Raw genomic sequence first — 18,139 nt, 5'->3', positions numbered from 1 at the left:
TTTTTTTTTTTTTTTTGAGGTTGAAAAGTCAGAAGTAGTCTACAGGCAGTCTAAGGCAGAATATCTTTCTCTTTGGGGGGACCTGAGTCTTTTCTCTGACAGCCTTCAATAAATTGGATGAGGCCCATCCGTATTATGGAGGACAATCTGCTTTACTCTAATTCTGCTGATGTAAATGTTGCTATAATTTAGATTTAGAATGTCCTCAAAAGCCCATATATTGAAGGCTTGGTCCCCATCCAGTAACTATTAGGAAGTGGTGGAACCTTTAAAAGATGGAACCTAGCGGAAGGCCTTAGATTATTGCCCTCAAAAGTGATCATGGGAATCCAGCCCCTCCCTATATTCTTTGCATGTACCAAGGTGAGTGCTTTGCTCCAAAATGTGCTCCTTCCATGATGTGCTGCCTCACCACAGGCTCTAAAAGCAACAGGCCTGATGGATCACAGACTGAAATGTCTAAAACTGTGAGCCTAAATAAACTTTCCTCTTTTTAATCTGATTTATCTCAGGTATTTGTTACAGTAACAGAAAACCAATACAAATGTCAATCTCATCTAAAAAATACCTTCACTGTAACATTTAAATTTATGTTTGACCAAACTACTGGGCCCCGTAGTCTACCCAAATGAACATGAAATTATCAATCACAGGTTACAAGAATCCTGGATCCTCACCTCCACCCACTCACCTAGAATGCTCCACATGTTATCTGTCATTCTCTAGGTCACCATGCCTGTCACTTCCCATGGCTTCAACCCAAATATCTGTGGAGGACACCAATGCCCAAAAGACCACCTAACTACCCCTAAACCCAGGGACAGGCCTCTGTCTCTAGAGCATAATTCCTCATAGGAACATGGAAAGTAGGGTGCTCCTTATCTGAACTCTTGCATGGATTATAAAAGAAGCCTCTCACCTCAGCCTGGCCCTGAGGAAGAGAGTTGAACTCAATGATACATGTGATCGCAAACTCTATCTTCTCACTTATTTTTAGGCTGTGCCTCTTAAACATTCAAAGAGCATACTCTGAAATATTTAGAGATCAGCCAGACAGTCCTAGATTGGTATCATTTTATTTTAAAATTGAGCATTTTAAATATTGTGTATTTACACTTACCAAGAAATGTGTTCACTTCATCTCTAAGCTTACCCTTAGTTTCAGAAGTAAAGCCTTTCCTGCTGCTTTTGATAACAGAAACTACAGCAGGGAGAAAATCCAGATATCAGAAGATTTATCCCAGGCTCAGAAACCATGTGAAATGGGGTCCCTTCAACCCCAAGTTAAGTGAAAAGTCAGAGAACACCTGAAACAAAACAAGACGAAGGGCAGAGAAGATACTCACTTCCTTAGAGTCTGCACCACTTTTATCCAGAGCTAGGAGGCCCAGGGAGAGGAATTTCACTCCGAAGAGTTAAAAACAAAATAGGAACAACAGATTCAGGGCAGGGGATCACAGTTGCCAAATTGTTCTTCATTTTCTAGCAAGACAATTGCAGGTAACTGTATCATCCTAAAGTGAGTTACTGCAGCTCCTAGGAGCCCTGTAGAAATTCAATTAGTTCCTCTATTCTTAGTACAATGGATTATTCAAATTGTAATGGACAGCTACAGATAGCACCCAAGGAGCCCTGCATTAAACAGGGAAGTGGCCACCCTGTCTGCTTCATGCTGCTCTGGCCCCTCCCCTAAGAGGGAAGCTGAACAGCATGAAACATGAACAGCTGGTTTTATATGCCTTGTTATCATCACCAGTAATTAGCATTTACCCAGCATCCAGGGTACACTAAGTGCCAAGCAGAACCCAAAGCTTCCCAGTGGGCTCTCAGCCTAATCTCATCTCTAGAACATCAACAAAGACCAGCCATAGAAAGAGGGTTCAGACTTGTCTCATCAGACCAAGAGTTGGGTTGATTGCACAACAGGAAAAAGAAGTGGCCAGAAAGAACTTGAAAGAGGAAAGCAGATCTTTGGAAATGTGTCATTTCTTTTACCCATTGACCTCTTTGGCAGGACTTTTGCAAAGAGAGGATAATGATTTACAGAAATGGCTCATAATATGGTAGAAAAAAAAATACAAAGGAAATTTCCTCACCCACAAATAGGACATCTGATTCCTGCTTTGTAGTGGGTCACTTAGCCAGAATCCAAGTCCTGGGACAGCCCTAAATAGCATGACCTAAACAATTCGAGTAATTTTTGTGTCTCAGTCTCCTCATCTGTAAAACAGAGATGAGGCAAGAGATGAATTATCTATAGGCAGATAAAAATGAGAACCTTGGAGAATGGGATCCCACCATCCCAGATTAAAACCGTTTGTTTTTTGTTTGTGTATTTTTGGCTGCCTGACTGGAAGGCCCCACTCACTCTTGGGAACCTATACATTCTGTTATTGCCCCAGAAAGGCAAGGCCACATGAGAAATGATGTTTTCTTGACTACTCTAACATTAGTCAACCCCAGTTAGTTTATTTTGAATGCAAGCTTTTGTTTTAAGGAACAAGTACAGGATGAACTTGGGTTGACAAGGGCATTAAACCATCCCTTTATTGGAATGAAAAATCAAAATCGTGTGCTTTAAACTTAGTCCAAAAAAGAGAACAATCAAGAGTGATTCTCTAATGAAAGTTTAGTTCCTCATCAAAATTTATACAAGGTCCCTAGACAGAGAGCCTCCAAAGATAGGTACCCTCTCGGGGACACCTCCCATGCTGTGGGGTTTTCCTTGCTTGCTTCTAATAAATCTCACACTGAATTTTCACCCTCTCTTTCTGTGTACTTCATTCTTCAGGTGTGCGAAACAAGAACACCCCAGTGCTATAATACAGGGTTCTGTGTTATAGAGATAACATTGAGGCCAGTCTCAAAAGGTGGTTGTTAAGTATGCAGTGAAATAACATGAAAAGTTAGTACTTAGCACATAGTAGGTGGTCAATAAAACAGCATACTGCTTGGCACACAGTAGGTGGTCAATATAAGTTAAGGTAATGTCATCATAATCTGAGAGCACTTTGCATACTTCCAGGTATGACACAGAGGCAGTTCATTACATTGGCCGTCTATGACACAAATGGCTACCTGTTCTCCTTATAATTGCTTCCAAGTAGCATGTTTATGTCATGGTGAGTTATCCACCTGCCGAGGGGACAAGAAAGTATCAAGGAGATGCCCTCCAGAGCTGGGAGGAAGGTGAGGGAGGAGATGCAGTTTTCAAACTCCTTCCATACCAACCAAGTGAAGGTTCTTGCAATGTCACTGTGTTTGCTTACAGTCAAAATTTTCATCTTCCAATGCATCATAACCCTTCAAATTTTTTGAGAGTTAACTGACAGGAAGGAAGATGTCAGCAGCATGAGGTATTTAATCTTACAGTAAAACTGCAAGAATGATGTGCTCCCAACCTTCAGCCTTCTTCACCCAGCTTCTCTTCCCTTCTACCTGTCACCTTTGCCCTCACCATTTTTCTCCCTGAAAACCGCACATCACCTGCTCTTCCCTCACTCGCCCTGTAAATCTCAAGTCCAGCCTTCCTAGCTGAGCATCTTTCTGAGCCACGCCCACCTCCCTTTAGAGTGGGCACTTACCACACATATTGCATTTTTCTCCCTCACCTTCTAGAGTTCATCCCTGACATATGGTGGCCGGCCCAGTACTAGAGTCTCAATAAATACTGTTTGGATGAATATAACACAAATATCCAAACTATTCCATTTAACTTAAACTATCATTATTTGCATGCTGATGACTTGAAACCCTTTCGAAGTTCTTTAAATGATGAAACAAACGACTGTTCTGCTTCTGCTCTGCTTCTGATTTCCACACCTCTTCTCATTAGATGTCCCTTCCCTCACCTTTTGCCTCCCCACACTCACAATTTCTAAATAACCTCTCAATTCAGGGGGTTAAAAGAGACTCAAGGTCACAGCAGTTGCCTGCATTGCCTAGCTATTGGCTCAACAGGAAAGCACAATTCTTGCAATGACAGCTGTGGCGATCTGAGGGTAGAGAGGTCCCATTGCTTCAACACACTGCATACGAAGGAAGGTGCCCTGGAAAACCACACATCCGCTCTCCCCATCACCCACTCCACTGGGTGCTTTCTACTGCCCTCAGACCATACCGAAACACGTATCCTCCTTTCTCCTGGAGCTAGCTCCCAGCCGCACCTACCCATTCTCACCCTCAACCACTGAGACCTTGCTTTCTCTTTCACTGGAGAGACAGAATGCAGCCAGAGAGAACTGGAAAGATAGAATCTGCTCATACAGAGCTCCACAAGCTTGCACCTCCCTGCCCAGCCCCACGCACCCACATCACACCCTTATACGTCTTCTGAAAGACACCTGTGCTTCACCCATATCCTGGGTCCCATCCCTTCTTTCCTCATCCAGGACACCGCTGCAGTTATTCTCTCCTCTCTCCTGCAGCACCAAATCTTCCTTCCATACTGGAGCCTTTCCATCAGAACAAAATGTGATCTTTCCCTTTCATCATAAAAAAGCAAAAACTAACATCTCCAGGTTTCTGCACGGGTCCTCCTCCTTCCCTTTATAATAAAGTGGTGCCAAGAGCCACCAGGAGCAGTGTTTTCTGTTTCGTTCTTGCAGTTGTCTCAGATTCCACTCCGGTCACTTTTCACCTTCAAAACTCTACCCAGGTCTCCAGTGCCCTCCAATACTGCCACGGCCATGGTCAGATCTCCATCTTCATCTTATTGACATTTCAGCATTTCAGGCAGATCGTATCCATCTTCCTGTCATGGCCCCCTCACTTGGTTTTCCTTCCATCAGTCTGAACATTTCATCTTGTTTTCTTTTCTGGTTTTCCCTTTATCTCCCTAATCTCTAAATGTTGGAGTGTCCCAATCTTAGTCACAGATTCTCTTCTCTATCTTTGCTCACTCCCTGAGAATCTCATCCAGGTGTAAAGCTCAGAATACCATTTTCAACCAATGACTTCCAAAGGTGTCAAAGAGGCTTCAGGATTTATCACAGCTAAGACTGAATTCTGATAGATTTCCCCAACCACGCCTTTGGTGGTAATTACAACTCCATTCTTTCAGAAGCTCAGGCTGAAACTCTTGGAGTCATCTTTAGATCTTTCTCCCACATCAGCGCTGTCAGCGAATTCGGTTGGCTCCATGTAGTTTTTGCCCTCATCAGCATCTTCTGTTATCATTAAAGAACTGTAAGATTCACACAGCTACAGGAATTCAAAAGGAGACACAAATACAATCACAAATGCCAAAGAACACAAAAGACCCCAAGAATAGCCAGGACTCTGCCTGCCTCTCAGAACCCTCCCCATCCCCTGCATCCTCCTGCCCCCACCCCCCACCCCAGCTAGTTGTGCTTTTCATTTTGAAAGAATTACAAATTCACAGGAAGTTGCACAGATAGCACAGAGGGGTCCCACATCCTTTACCCAGATTCCTCTCGTGGTTATATCTCACATAAAGATAGCACAATGTCAAAACCAGGAAACTGACCCTGGTGTGCCAGTGACCGTTAGTTACATGTCACCTACATGTGGATTGGGGTAACCTTCTCTGCAGTCCAGACACAGAACTTCCCCCACCATTCCCTTGGGCCATGCCACTCCCTTAGAGCCGGACCTTCCTCCTCTACCTCCCTTACCCTGCCAACACGTTTTCCATCTCTGTAATTTCACCATTTCAATCGTGTCATTGAAGGGCACACAACGTATATGTAAAGGGAAACAGACAATATGTGACTTTGAGATTGGCTTTTTTTCCCACTCAGCATAATACCTTTGAGACCCATAAAAGTTATTGGAAGGGGATTTAATTTTGTTTCGTTTCAGTTTAGTACTATCACAAATAACACTGGGATGAATAATTCCACACAAGATTTTGTGTGACGTGAAGTTTTCATTCCTCTGAGGTAAGTGCCTGGGAGTGAAGTTGAAGAATGGTACGGTGAATGGAAGTTTAGTTCAGTTTTGTTTTATCCATTTGCATGTTTTTAGAAAGTGCCTTACTGCTGTCCTAAGGGGCTGTACTGTTTGACACTCCAGAATGTTTCCAGAATCCTACCATTTGTCACCACCAGGACAGCACCCTGTTTCCAGTCCTGGTTCTCCTCCCTGGGATCACCATGATAGCCATGGAACAAGGGTCTTTTCTTCATCCCTTGTTCTCTCCCCACTCCTTCCGTCTAGTTTCTACTCAGCTGCCAGACTGATCCTGGCAAAATGGAAGTCAGATCGTATTCCTCCTCTCTCTGAGACTGCACAATAGTTTCCCTTCTGCCAGGAATAAAGCAGAACTTCCACCCTGGCCGACAAGGCCTCTATAATTTCTCTCTGTCCTGTTCTGTGACTCTCTTTCCCATTATTCTCTCCAACACTCACTCCTCTCCAGCTGACACTGTGGCCTCCTTGCTCTGCCCTGCACACAGTAGGCATCCTCTTGTTCTGAGCCTTGGCAAACACCTTGAAGGCAGAGATTGGTGTCTGGTTTATTCACTGCCAAATTTCCTCTGTGACTGAATAATTTCTGGCACATATTATTCATTGAGTAAATTTTAGGTGGCTAATAGGTGAATAGATAAATATAAGGTAACTGCTTGGAAAAATATGATTGCCAGCATTTCACATTTGTTCACAATGTCCTTGGGTTGAAATAATGTTCAGAACACATGAGACAGAGGCCAGACGAAGCACTGACAGCATTTAAACAGGTTCCCAGAAAATAATAAAAAATAAAAAATATGTATTGGAAAATGAGCATGTCAGCAGTGTACTAGGCCATGTGGCTAGAGTCCTGGTCTTTTGTATCCCCAGAACAAAGCTCTGGAGCAGCCCCAGTTCCAAAGCTTTACAACACAACACACAGTTTAGGAAGCTAAACAGGAAGGCACCGGCCTATTTGCAGATAATCTGGAGAACAAGGCCACATACAATTTACATTCCCCGATAGGGTGTCACTCACTCTAAACAGAAAGATGGACAGCTTCTCTATGTCTAAAAGAATAAAATCTTACCTCATTACTTAACTGCATTACACTGTTGAACCAACCTCATGCTTGGCAAGAGAATTTAACAACAACAACAAAAAAAATAGCTAGACAGTTTACTATGGATATAAGAAAACTCAAAAACAACAACAAAAATCTTATTTAAAAGCTGGGAGTTACCAGTGTATGACCTGGATATGCTGGGAAAAAAAAGATTAAGTAGGTTAATATTTATTTTACTTACGAATATCAGTTCTATTTTTTCAGTGTTTGGTATGAAAAAAAAAAAGTAGCAATTATACTGCACATACTGTATACTAGAGTCTGTTTTAAGCACTGGATGCCAATGCTATTTGTCTGAATGTGTCCCCCAGAGTTCTTGTGTTAAAAACAATCCCCAGTGCAGCAGTGTCAGGAAGTGGGAACTTTAACAGGTGCTAAGGACACGAAGCCAGAGAAGATTAATGCCATTACCATATAAGGCGCTTAGTTATCATGGCAGTGAGTTCCTGATAAAAAGAATTGAGCCCCCTTCCTTTGTTTCTCTCTCATACATGTTCTATTGGCCTTCCACCTTCTACCATGAGATTATGCAATAGGAAGACCCCTGCCAGACACAGCCCCTCCACTTTGGATTTCCCAACCTCCAGAGCTCGAAGAAACAAATCCCTGTTATTATAAATTATAAATTAACCAGTCTCAGTTATTCTGCTACAACAATGAAAAATGAACTAGGAGAGCATATTAGCTCAGTCAACACCCTGCAGACCACATTGTGCATTTGGTACTCCAAGGGTCCCAAATTATAGAGAATATTGGAAAAACATATGCAAAAACACACAGCTAATGAGAAAGGCCCCTGGACTTGCACCAGGTAGTCTGGAGTTGGCTCTTCACTTTGCTTCTCCATTAATGTGCTAATATCTATGCTAAAATACCTTTCCCCCATAGTTGCATGAAATGTTTAGAACTACCCCAGGAAGCAACAGAGGTAAGAAGTGAGGCTTACAGAAGTGAAGAAACTAGCTTGGGAAATGGTAGAGGAGGTTTCAAACCTACAACTACCTGATGGGAAACCCTGTTTCCTGGGGCTTCTTTCTGCTCCCTCTTCACTCGGCCATGCCCTTGGTGGGAGGGTATGTTACTGTCCCTAAACTGCCCACCCTCACTGTTCTCCTCCCCAACCCAGAGGCTCCATATACAATAATCAACTATTATTGAAGCTTTCCTTTGAATGTAGTATGTTGCTTAACTCAAATGAAGTTTTTATTGATTGGACTCCAGACCCTAAGATAAGAACTCAGAGGGTGTTATGGAAAAATGTATTTTATTAAGGGGTCTCCTGAAAAACTACAAATCACACCCCCTCGCTCTTGTCTTTTTCTATAAACAAAGCCACATACTACTTGTGTGATCTCTAGTTAGTCCTATAATCTCTCTATACTTCAGTTTTCCATCTGCAAAAAAGGAAAAAAAAAATCTTCCTATCTGGTGGGATAAGGAAGGAGTCACAGAACTATCCTTAAACAGTGGTGCTTAGAAAGTTTCTGGAGCAATTTAAGGTCAATGTAAATGTGTTTGCTCTTATTATCACAATTATTACATCCCCTGGTCCCTGCCCTGGCATGGAATGAGGAAACAGGTTCCCCCTCCTCCATTCTCAAACTCCTTTAGATCTAGCAACATTTTCCACCACCAGTTTTCAAAAAAGCTTGTTTTCTGCCTCGTAGAATGGAGAATTGGGTTGACTTAATAATACTTGCTATTTATATACCGTTTTTCTTCCTTAAAAGCCCTCTGTGCAACCAATATTTCTTTCCGTGAGACTAAACACAGGAAGACTCTTTAAAGGGAAATTTTTTAAAGAATTGTCGTGGGCCTCATTTTTAGAAATGACCATGCTGGTTTAAGTCTGCCTACCCTGAGAAATGTTACACAAACTACCACAAAATGTACTCCACTCAAATGCAAAAAAAAAAAACAGTTATATCTGTCTTACATTATCAGCATGCAAGGGTAAATTTACATTATTCTGGAAGCTTTGTATGCTGCTTCCTAGTTTTTTCTTAAGAGAAATTTAAGAGAAGGAAAAGAAAAGAGAACAGTGCAATAAAAAAGCATCCTTTGCTGATATAACCCCTACCATGGAGATTTAGGGAAAATAGCTAAGCAATGTGATCCCATCTCATCGCACAACCCACTGTCAATTTTCAAGACACTTGATGGAAACTTCTTTGCTTCCTCCTACATTTTCAGGGGACTATTGTTAATCTTCCTCATTCAGAATCTATTTCCCAAGCTATGTGAATTTTCAATTGTTCACATTCACCTCTTCTCTCACTTCAGACAATAAGATAATTTCTGAAATGTAGAGGCAGGAACCATTTGCTGCTTCCTACAACTTCAGAAATACCTAAATGCATGATCCATAATAATTCCCTGAAGTGTCTCGCAACACTGCAGCATATCCCTCAGTTTTGAATGAGAGGATAGTTACTCAGAGATTTATGCAAGAAATCAGATAAATGGCAAAGGAGCTGCATAGCCAGAGGTGCAGGGCTTTTCTTAGATTGGATGTCATGATTCACTCTACTTCCTGTGAGCCCAAGGACAAGTGTTCTTGTCCTATGGGTCAAGAGATCTATATCCAGCCAACAGGGACTCTCCTCCACTTAGCAGTTTGATTAATAGAGGGGTTTTTGTTTCAACTTGCTTTTCCTTTCCAGTGTCTGGTATGTATTTGACAGAAAATATATTGGGCTACTTATTGTTGAGGGCCCCAGGATTCTGCCTCACAAGTAAGATACAGTTAGTTGAAGTCCTTATCTCAGATGACAAGCCAGCTGATCCAACTGGAGCCACAGCACCCTGACGTCAGGGGCTCCCACACACGCCTTGACTGTTCCTTCTGTCTGCCCTGAGCATGCTGCCCTCCTTCAGCTGACAGTGCAGCAACTGTTTTGACGTCTTACTGTCACGCATTCTGTTCACAGGCATGGATAAGGAGAGCGGTGTCCAAATAAGCCCAAAGCATTTTCTCCATTGCAGCGATGATGAAGTTATACAATTATGAGTGTCCTTAAGCCTGTGGTGGAGTATACAACTGAGCAAGATTTGTGGTCCTGGTTGAATCCAGAGAAAACACATACAAGTTTTGCATGTTATTTCTCCAGTTCTCCTTGCTTCTAAGCTTTCTCCTTGAAACCAGTTCTCTGGAGTTTATATGATAAGCACATTATTTTAATAATGTCAGCGTCATGGTTTTAATCTATTTATTTGTCAGTTAATGTCACACAGTTCCATGACCACAGACTGGACTTGTCCTGGTCAATTTTCTCAGGACAACAGTTACCAAGAACACCTACTTCAGAAAATAAACAAACAAACAAATAAATAAAAATATCTCTTTCATTATCTTCATTTCTATTTTAAAAGAAAAATGTGCATATTTTTTATATGACATTTTAAATGTTTTTATCCTGAAAGATACTGCTCCAGGTAAGAGACTCATATTGTACCTGCATTGTTAGTTTTACTGAGTTAATTGCCATAAAAAGAGAAAAAACATCATTACCTTACAATAGACAATTGACATATTACTCTTCCAGTAAATCACACAAATAGATGTTTTGGTGCTATAACAAGCAATTAAAATATATTTGAGAATGTAAAAAAGAAGAAAGAAAGAAATTGTGGCTAAATCAGAATGAATCCATGCTCTCCCAGGATATAAAATAATTCACAGGCACTCACCCTTAAAAGATGGGTCATTTTCTTGTGGAAACAATACACTGAATGTAGACGAGTTCCCTTAAGAGTACTATTCATCCAGGGTTTATGTAAACTCCAGACCAGCATCTGCTTAATACTTAATGTCTATAATTAATACATACAGTGTCAAAAGTTCAAAATCTAATGTTCACACAAGCAAAATCACTGCAATCAAACTTTTGTGGATTTTTCCCCTATGGTCTTAAAACATAAAATGCAATTAAATTGGCTCTACCCCTAGAGTAATCATGACAAAGTTTGGCATGCCATCAGAACATATTATACAAATAAACTGGGCATTAAGGTTGTTCATCAGTATCGATCATTTTTAACATGAAAATATGTGAAAAGAGTTTAAAGTCAGTATTTCCCACATCAAAACATCTAGAAGAATGGATGTCTTAGCCCAAGGACATGCCCTATCTGGTCTCAGAGGTAGATGCAGCCCTATAACTAAGATGAATTAATCAAGTTCCACTTGCCAAATGCCATGGATTACTCAAATCACATAACTAATTCTTCTTGTTCCAAGTAGAATCTTTGGGCTTGTCTATATAAAATGCACTCATCTGTTGATGCTAGCTCTCATTTATTAACTGAGTTCAACAAATAGGCACTAACCACCTAATTCAGGCTAAGAAATATACTATCCTCAAAGAGCTTGAACTTTAGACAGACATTAATCAAAGAATTACATAAATCCCAGTTGTGATAAATGCTATTAATGAAAAGTGTATAGTTGTAAAAGAACCTAAAATAATCTGAAAATGGCAGTATTGTAGTACTGATAAAGTAGAAATAAACATGTCACTTTCAGAGTTCTTATGGAAATAAAATTTCAAATATATGCAAAAATATTTGTAAGCTGTACATACCTATATAAAAGTAGGGATCATTTTACTATAATGAATTGATTCATTATGCTGTAGTAATGAGTAGTAAATGAAATGTAAGTGACCCCATATATCAAAGATTTCCCACTTGGGCAATATCATCTGCACATCTGACAACTCTCTAGGGCAAGCTCTCTTAGGTCCACTTGCATCTTGTGGCACCAGCATTTCAAACTGTTTTCAGGTCACTGTGGCAATAGACACCAAGAAAGTAAGCAAATGGACATTCATGTCCTGGCTCTTAATGCATGCTCCATCTAGCCACAAGGGCTCAGATAAATGTGGGGCAGAATATGGATGTTCAATAAGTATCTTTCCCATGAGGAGCAAGAGCAGGTTTTTGAGCAAGTCGTCTAAATTTTCTGTGACCATTTTCTCCTTAATCAAGTGGAAAGGGTCATTCGATATGTCATTGGGGTCAGAGGATTCATGTGATAACTTTATGCACTGAATAGTGTAGAGAAAGTAATTACCATTATTTCTACCACAACTATCAATGACACCATCACCTAAGAGAAGAATAAAAATTGAGTGAGAAGGATTACAGGGACAGGCTAGTTTCTTTCAATAGAATGGTACAGCGGTCTCATCAGACACCTAGGATGTGGCAGCATCCAGCACCATGGCCCTTGGGGGGAAGATAGACATGGGTGGAAACCCCAAATCAGTACAGACCCTGGCCCTCGCCTAATCTACTGAAAAGTCCAAGTCGACTTATGGGTCACTACATCTTTACCCCAATTTCCTACTGGGCTGGTCTAAAATTGTCTAACTGGGTTAACAGACCCAATTTTTTAAAAAGGCTAAATATATCTAGTTATATAAGAACGTTCTCATTATCCTGGGTCAGAGATGAGGTATATTACTTGTTTAACTGGCATTATTAATCCTTGTTTTCTCATTATGGAGCCAATGGACCTGATCTAAATTACATACCCTTCTTTACCTAACCAAAAACCGAGAAAGCAATAAAGAAGCAATTCCCGGTTATTGTTATGACTCCCAATTGTCTTTGGTAAGATGAAAATTCAGGTGGTGCTTATGTATTTGAGAAATATTTATTTATTCTCTTTGAAGCAAACATACTGAGCACCAATGCATCTGCTTAATGTGCTCCCTTTATTGCTTTAGTGTTGGATACAACCATTAGGTGCGCAGCATGACAAATGTATATTTGGAACCTTGTACAAATTAGGCTGGACCCTTTATCATGTGTTTTAGTTTCCTACCCACTCATATTGGCTATTCACAGGCACAGCAAAAATGACCGTGTACAACAGTGTCAAAGGCAATATTAAAATAAAGACAGTCTCCTACAAAAAAAGAGAAATGAAAGAAAATAAAATGAGAGTAATCGATTGTAAGGAAAACACATCACAGATTTTAACATCAAGAATAAAAATCCAAAGACTTGGGAGATTAATTTAGCCACCACAAAAAGATGATTCTAAGAAAAACAACAAGTCCAATTGAAAAATAATGGCTGTTCCAGAAAATAGAATAAAATTGAAAATGCTGAGAAGATTGAAATAATATATTCAATAAAATTGCACTCATTTATTTTAAGATTTGTAGCTATGCCATTAATGCCATTATTAAAGTGCTGATGAAAACCCAAAGCAAATAAAAAGACATCCCACTATGGTTTTCAATTAAAAGTAGTCATAAACTCTTGAAGCTGTTTCTCACAAAAATAAAGCTTGAAATCATACACACACACACACACACACACATATTTCAGTTGTTATTTTGGATCTGGAACTTGGTTTTGTTTCTTAATAATGGCAAGAATGGTGCAACATCAGGAAAATTCCAGAAGATGCTGTTGATTTGACTTTAATACGAGAATCTGATGTTTCTGTGTTTTATTGTTTTTAATAAAATTTCTAAAATGTATTGAAGGAAAATGGTCATTCTCTATTGTCATTGGTAGAGATCATTAAATAAACAGCAGAATATATGACTACTTTTAATGTGTAGAAGTGTCTGCATGTTGATAGTATGTCATATCGTCATGAAAATATGTTAGGATATTTCAAAAGATGTTCATGCCTATATTTCTGCAGATCTGTACAGTTGAAGGATATGAGAGTATGTGTGTAACTGCTTGTGGGGGGGTAAGGTATGCAGGCATGAGGTGGCTGTGAAATGTATGATTGTATATGTGAATGTAATATTTTTGGTGTTTTTAAAATTTTTCTATTTTATTTATTCTAATTTGGAATATATGATAATAGAATTCAATTCATATTACACAAATAGAGCACAATTTTTCATGTCTCTGAACACAAAGTAAAGTCACACCAGTTGTGTTTTCATACATGTACATGGAGTAATGATATCCATCTCATTCCACCGTATTTCCCAACCCCGTGTTCCTCCCTTCTCCTCCTTCCCCTTTGCCCTATCTAAAGTTCGTCTATTCTTCCTATGATCCCCCCAAATCCCCATTAGGAATCACAATCCTCATATCAGAGAAGACATTCTGCATTTGGTTTTTTGGGATTGGCTAACTTTGCTTAGCATGATATTCTCCAACTCCATCCATTTACCACAAATGCCATGATTTTATCCTCTTTTAATGCTGAGTAATATTCCATTGTGTATATATACCACATTTTCTTTATCCATTCATCTAATGTAGTGTATTTGTGTGGTGTGCATAGTAGCATATGTGTGAGTGCATATGTGAGTATGTATGCATATGAAAATGTGTAAAAATGCACAAGTATATAAGTGCAGGTGTGATTCTGAGTGTGCATGTGGGGCACAGGTGAGCATAAGCAGGAGCCGTTGCTGACAGTAGAATACTTCAAATAAACCCAAAGGGTAGAGCATTTGTGTGGCTTAGAAGGAGACAAAGAGTTGAGCTCTCTATGGGGTAATTAGCATAACTACTTGTTTCTTATGAATTCACTTATACCAGCGCCACTTTCAATGCCAATGTCATTTCCTAAATGGTCCCCTAGAGCCTGGGCCTGGCATTTTTGTGTGTCCTTCTGCTGTTCTTTCTATTCTGTTAGCCAGAAAATAAGAAATGAACTCTAGTAAGGTCCCTTATCAGCTTCTGAACATGTCTCTTTCAAATTCTAGACTCCCCGTCCCTCTTCAAGATGGTGCCAACCTCTGTCTGTCCATCCTGACCCCTGACTTCTCCCAAGCCCTGATTAAGGACACTTTTGTCAAGAAACCACCCCTACCCAGCCATCCCCCACAGTGATCTATCTCAGCTCTTAAGACCATCACTTATCCTTTGGCCTCATATATTCTGGCTGTGTGCTATCTGTGTAGCTACAAAGTATTTTCCAGTTCTACAATTCCATGATTCAGTGCTATCGTCTTCTCATTTAGAGTAAAAGTTTGTAAAAGGGAGGAGGCCTGTCTTCCCTTTCTTTAACACATCTCATAAAACACTATAATGCCATGCTCAGTTGCTTAAAAAGTCTTTGGTTAGGGGGAATTTTTTTAAGTATTTATTTTATTTGTTCTTGGCAATTTTCTGTATGGTTAAATTTTTTAATAACAAGTTGGGGGAAAGAGCATTTCATAAAGACACTTTTGGAACTGTTGGGCATTTTATAACCTTGATTGTGATAATGACGTGACAGCCATTGGCATACTCCAAACTCATCAAACTGTACACACTGAATACATACAATTCTTAGTAGAGCAACTACAAGACTGTTAAGAGTCTTTAATAAAAGTTAAAACATTGAAACTAGTATTTTCTCCCTCTGTTATATACTAGATATCTACTTAATTCTTCTAGATGGATGGTTTTGTCTCCATTTTATAGATGAGCATTAGGAGTCTCAAATTATGTCTAAGGCCCCCCATTGGTAAGTGGCAGATTCTGGAGATGAATCTGGTCCTTGTGAGTTCAAAGTGTATGCCCTTTCCACCAGACTGTGCAGGCTAAATGCTATTTCTCACTGGTATACAGTTAGTGAGGGCATAGTGAATTGGTTTGCATTAAATTGAATTAACTGTACAAGAGGTACAATCACATGGCTATCTATCCAAGGTGAATACAATAGTTAACTTGTATTGAGAAATTATGTGTCTGGCACTGTGCCAAATAATCCCTTTTATACATCTCAATTGATTGTCACAACATTCCTTGAGTATAGCTACAATCATGATCCTCATTTTAAAGATGAATAAGGTGTAATACAAAAGGTTTTAGTAACTTATCCAAGGTCTCTTTAATGCAGTCTGTTTTATCTTTGTTTTTCATGTTAAACAAATTCTATCGGTCTATCTTCAAATTCACTGATTCTATTCTATACCATCTCCACTTTCCTTCTAAACCCACCTGTTTTTCTGTGACCCAAAGATCTAAAAAGAACAATTTTAGAGAAGAAAAACTTTATTTTGGGGCTTGCAGTTTCAGAGGTTTCAGTCCATCGATGGCCAGCTCCATTCCTCAGGGCTCAAGGTAAGGCAGGACATCACAGCAGAAGAGTGTGGTGGAGGAAAACAGGTCAGGACATCACACCAGGAGCCACAGAGAGAGAGAGAGAGAGAGAGGGAGGGAGGGAGAGAGATACAGCTGTGCTCACCAAGAACAAAATATATACCCAAGGCACAACCCAATGACCCACTCCTCCAGCCACATCCTACCTGCCTCACAGTTAATACCTATCAGTGAATTAATATGCTAATTAGGTTAAGGCCATCATAACTCAGTCATTTCACTTCTAAACTTTCTTGCATTTTCTTACACATGAGCTTTTGGGGGACATATTGCATCCAAACTATAACACCGTCATATCTTTCTTACTGAGTAAGGTTTTATTTTGGTAATTGAATGTTTCAGTTGTATAATTTCAACATGAATTCTATAAGATAGATAGATAGATAGATAGATAGATAGATAGATAGACGGAATGAACGAACTTCTATTTCTTTGCTGAGATTTCTTAAGTTTTCATTTGTTTCAAAAATATGTGTAGTGGTTCCTGGAGCATTATCATAATGACTATTTTAATATTCTTGTCAGATCATTGCAAAATCTGATTCATCTTGGGGCTGGCATCTGTTGATTGTCCTTTCTCATTCATGTTGTGATTTTCCTGGATCTTTGTATAATAAGTGACTTTCTACCATATCCTGGGAAATTGAGGTATTGTTTTATGAGATTCTGGCAGTCCCTGTGGTGAAATGCCATGCAAGGACTTGGGGGGGTATGTATCTTCAAGATCCCACTGGGCCCTGGAGATACCACCTTGGCAAAAGTAAGGCACCAGCTCACCCTGCCTCACTGCAGACAGTGGACTCCTGATTCCATTTCCCCTCATGTTCTATTGACATCTCACTAGTGAAAGTGGGACACCAACTCCCTCCCCACTGGGCTCTGCTGCCAGCAGGGAGGGGGAGAGAGAGAAGCAGAGAGCCAAGTAGCCCTGCCTCCATCCACCTAATTCTGTCCTGTTGCTCCTGGATGGGAGCAGAGGCTTAGTACCTGCTGAGTCCTGCTGTCACAGGGAGATGTGTCATGCTGACTGCCTCAGCCTGCACCTCCCATGAAGTCTCCTTGCTGCTGGGTAAGGATATAGACTCATGTCAACATTGGATCCCACTGATACCCAGCCTGGGTAGAACGGGGATGATCAGCTGCCCACTTGGTCCTGTCAACACCACCCAGTGGGAGAAATGAAGCACTGCCTGTTTCTGCCATTCTCAGGATGGGGATAAGCTTCCCACATGACCCTGCTGATACATCCCTGTGAGGCAATGGCAGCATTCTGCAAGCTTCCCCCCAGCAAGTGGGGGAGAGAGGAAAGGATGCATTTCTCCCTTTACTTTTGGCATTTGACTAGAGTAGGATAAGTATTGCCAAAATATTTCTGGGGCCTTTGCCTAGGGAAAACAGTCTTTTCTCAGAGCTTTTCATGTCTGTACCTATTGATGACTGGTTTGAAGGCTTCTGCAGCATCTTTACAATATATGTAGACAGCAAGGAGGTCACCCAGGAATTCACCACCTGCCATTCCTCAAGTCCCAAGTCCTAGGCACCCCATTTTTCTCTCACTTTTCTGACTTCCTGTGCTTATTTTCTGTTCTATGCCAGAGATTTTTTTAGTGGTGAGGAGAAAGACCTAGGAGCAATGGGCTACTCTCTTGGCGGAACCAGAACGATCCAAGGTCTTATAAACACACAAATGGTGAGGACCGAATTGGAACCCAGGAAGTTTAGTCACATAAACTACTTTAATTGTCACATCAGCTCTGGTCATAAAAACAATTACACGCATATCATTTGCTAGGGCTGCCCTAACAAATTATCATAGATGGGGTGGCTGACACAACATACATTCATTTTCCCACAGCTCTGGGTGCTGGAAGTGATCAAGGTGACAGCAGAGTTGGTTTCTTCTCTCAGTGGCTTACAGATGACTGGTTTCTCACTATGTGTTCTCACAACCTTTCCTGTTTCTGTGTCCAAATTTTCTCTTCTTATAGAGAAGAAATTTAGATAAGCCATATTAGATAAGG

The 18,139-nt window shown here is 40.4% G+C and overlaps 1 long non-coding RNA gene across 1 annotated transcript in view; it reads right to left on the bottom strand.

Annotated features, from left to right (window-relative positions):
• Window positions 1-2,035, bottom strand: part of LOC125616311 — a 25,708-nt gene extending 23,673 nt beyond the window's left edge. The window contains exon 1 of the long non-coding RNA XR_007346935.1: window positions 1,347-2,035. This is a non-coding gene — a long non-coding RNA (uncharacterized LOC125616311). The remainder of the gene's footprint in view (window positions 1-1,346) is intronic.
• Window positions 2,036-18,139: the final 16,104 nt, after the last annotated feature.

Source organism: Marmota marmota, unplaced genomic scaffold, assembly GCF_001458135.2.
Source record: "Marmota marmota marmota unplaced genomic scaffold, marMar, whole genome shotgun sequence".
NCBI lineage: Eukaryota > Metazoa > Chordata > Mammalia > Rodentia > Sciuridae > Marmota > Marmota marmota.
Note: the sequence above shows the minus strand (reverse complement) of the source record. Positions and strands in the feature narration are given on the sequence as shown.